We start from the raw sequence: 3,460 nt of genomic DNA on the forward strand, positions 1-3,460 counted from the left end.
GGGAATTAGATGAAGGTGATCAAAAGGTACAAACTTCCAGTTATAGGATAAATAAGTACAAGGGATGTAATGTACAACGTGGTAAATATAATTAACACTCATGTATGTTCCATAAAAGTTGTTAAGAGAATAAATCCTAAGAGTTCTCATACTAGGAAAAAATACTTTTTTCTTTAATTTTGTTCCTATATGAGATGATGGATGAGCACTACCCTTATTGTAGTAATCATTTCATGATGTATGTAAGTCAACACCTTGAACTTATACAGTGCTGTATATATGTCAATTATAACTCAAATGAAACTGGAAGGAAAAAACCCTTGGTTTAAATAGATATTGGTTTAAGAGATCTCTAGAAATCTTGAAGGGGAACCCCAGATAGCTAAAAAGGAACAAATGAAAAAAGAAAAAGGAAAAAGGGAAAAAAAAATCATCTCTCTTCCGACATTGTGGTTGGGGGACTGCAGGATAACCAGTAACCCACTAGGCGGCACTGCTGATCCACCTCTAACTTGAAGCACCCCGGCGCCTGTCTCTATGGTAACAAGTTTACAAATTTATGGGGAGAATTGGCCTTGCCCTCTGGGTGTGTGCGTGTGTGTAAGAACCAGTTTTGAGTGTTCAGAAAAGTCAGCTCTGTGCAGCAGCGACTGTTGATATGTAGCTGTCAAAGAGATACAGAATCACTCTGTGCAAGGCAATAAGGAACGTGCAGAGAAATCGCTCCTTCTAATACAGTCTTTCTTACTACCTTCCCTGACTCTGATGCTCTTTAATGCACGCAGCTAGGGAGCAGGGAGCCGAGGCATGCTGGGAGCCTGGGGCTGGGCTGCAGGCTCGATTTGCTTTTGTGCAAGACGGCACTGCAGGAGCTCAGCCTGGGGAGAGCTGGGGTTGCTTGAACTGTGGGTGTTCCAGGGTGTTCTATCACATAAAATATCACATAAGGCCAGACATCCAGTTCTACGTGTTATTGTATGTCTGGGCTTTTATGATGGCTCTCTGTCGAATGTGGGTATCCCACACTCTCTGTATAAAATGTGTTTCCAGAATGAGGCTCTGCTAGCCCTCGAGACCCCTCTTGCGTGATCAAAAGCCCAGCTCCCTGATCTTTCTCTCCCTGGTACTGTACTTTATCACCGCAGAGTGCCAGGCGCTCCCTATTCACTATGTGCTGTCAGGACGTCTTGGATTGTGGACCAAGATCGGGGGGCGGCTCTTACACCTGCAGGGATGCAGAGATGCTTTACATGCTGACAGTGAGTAAATGCTGCTCTGGAGGAAATCCACCCACCCAAATACAGTTTCTTAGCAGCGAGGAAGTTTTTTTGGAGGTGCCTCCTGTGTGGGCCCTAACTGGTGCCCCACAGGTGACCTGCAGAGGGCTTGCTTGCCTCAGTGTAGAATTTGTGCTGGTTTTCAGCCGTAACAGCCTATTCAGTGGGGCCAAATTATTCTTTAATTTTAGTTTTCATGGAGAGAAGGGAAAGAGAAAAGAATGACAATACAGGACCTGAGCAATATTTCTGCAGACCTTTGCAAGAATATGCTCATCATTGGAGTTTTGTCTGGAGAGCTGTTCTGGATAGTTCCTAGAATATTTTTTAAATTGCAAATATTTTGAAGTAATTTCAGAGTTAGAGAAAAGTTATAACAGTACAAAGAATTGCCATATATCCTTCATCCATAGCTCCCCAAATTTGCCTACCGTCATGAAATAGATATCTAACGCATTTTTTTAATACTTTTAAGGGTACGTTACAAACGTGATGTCTTTCTACCTCAGAGTTTCCTTAAAAACAAGGACATCCTCTCACATCACCACAGTACAATTATCAAAAGCCAGAAATTAGCATCAATACAATAGTCATTTAATCAATGGACTTTATTCAAATTTCATCAATTGTTCCACTAGTGTTTTTCATGTCATATGGGAACATTTTTCACAGTTCAGGAGCCAATCCAGGATCGCACATACATTTAGTTGTCATGTATATATGTATCTTTAAAAATGATTAAAGTTAAAAAAAATGATTAAAGTTGCTTTTTACTTGAGAGTGGCGTTTTTTTCCTTCTCTTGCTATTGTGAGTCAGTGGCTTGCAGTTGAAAGTTGTCTACTTCGGGGAATCATGACCGTTTCTTAAGTGGCTGGCAGATGGAAAATACATAAATCCACACAAACCTGGATTCTAATCTCAAATCAGCCAGTTCCTAGCTGTGCTACCTGGGGAAAATTTCTTCATTTCTCTGAGCAGCAATTTCCTTTATAAAATGTAGATAATAATCTGAGTCTTGGAAAGTCAGTATAAGGATAAGTGAGATAGATAATGTCCAATAAAGACTTATCCACCACAGGTCCTGTTGGAGGAAGATCTATATGCAATTTCCCCTATTCCCAGAGGAAATTCTTTTATATTAAAAATATTCAAGAATATTCAAAATACTTGAAGATGTGTTTTCATTTTCTTAGATTTAAACCACAAAGTAGTTTAAGTAAACTTTTAAAGACTTTCGTTACCTCAACTTTTTCAACCATTGTAAACATCCAAAAGATCTCTAACTTTTTTTTTTGGTATATAATAATCCCTCCCTCCTTTCCCCTTTGGTAACCATAAGTTTGTTTTCTAAGTCTGTGAGTCTTTTCTGTTTTGTAAGTAAGTTCATTTGTATCATTTTTTAGATTCTACATATAAGTGATACCATATGCTATTTGTCTTTGTCTGGCTTACTTCACTTAGTATGATAATCTCTAGGTCTATCCATGTTGCTGCAAATGGCATTCCTTTTTATGGCTGAGTAATATTCCACTGTGTGTGTATGTGTGTGTATACCATTTCTTTTTTATCCATTCATCTGTTGATGGACATTTAGGTTGCTTCCATGTCTTGGCTGTTGTAAGTTGTGCTGCAATGAACATTGGGGTGCATGTATCTTTTCAAATTAGAGTTTTCTCCAGATATATGCCCAGGAGTGGGATCACTGGATTATATGGTAACTCTATTTTTAGTGCTTAAAGGAACCTCCATAGTGACACATTTTTTAAATTAAAGTTTTTATTTTGAGATAATTGTAGCTTCATGTACAGTTATAAGACATAATACAGAGAGAGCTCATGTATGCTTTACCCATGTTCCCCCATTGGGAATATCTTGCAAAACGCTAGTAGGACATCGCAGCCAGGATACTGGCATTGATGCAGTTGAGATGCAGAACGTACCCATCACCACAAGCATCCCTCCTGTTGTGCTTCTATAGCTATACCTGTTTCCTTCCCTCCTCCATCCCCCCCTTCACCCTGGTCAGCCATGAATCTATTCTCCATTTCTATAACAGTATTTCAAAAATCTTATATACATGGAATCACACAGTATGTGATTTTTGGGGATTGGCTTTTTGCACTCAGCATAATTCTCTGGAGCTTCGTGTTGCATAGAGAAACAGTTGTTGCTTGTTTATTGC

This window comes from Mesoplodon mirus (assembly GCF_964341445.2).
Source record: "Mesoplodon mirus genome assembly, chromosome: 4".
NCBI classification, from domain to species: domain Eukaryota; kingdom Metazoa; phylum Chordata; class Mammalia; order Artiodactyla; family Ziphiidae; genus Mesoplodon; species Mesoplodon mirus.